Consider the following 238-nt stretch of genomic DNA (forward strand, 5'->3'; position numbering starts at 1 on the left):
AAAGTCAGTCACACATCTGGAATGGCCTGAGGGTGAGTAAATCAATATTCCTTAAACATTTTCTTCTGTTGCTGTGGTGTAGTAATGGAAGTAGATAAACATTATGTTTTTACATGAAGCAATAAGTTGTTTGAACATACATAAACAATCCTATAGTGTATTGGGGTTGAGCCTAAAACCACTGTTACCTAACATCTTTCACCACCAAGCCTCCACTACCCCACAATGAAGATGGAGA

Source organism: Myxocyprinus asiaticus, chromosome 17 (genome assembly GCF_019703515.2).
Source record: "Myxocyprinus asiaticus isolate MX2 ecotype Aquarium Trade chromosome 17, UBuf_Myxa_2, whole genome shotgun sequence".
In the NCBI taxonomy this organism is placed as follows: Eukaryota; Metazoa; Chordata; class Actinopteri; order Cypriniformes; family Catostomidae; genus Myxocyprinus; species Myxocyprinus asiaticus.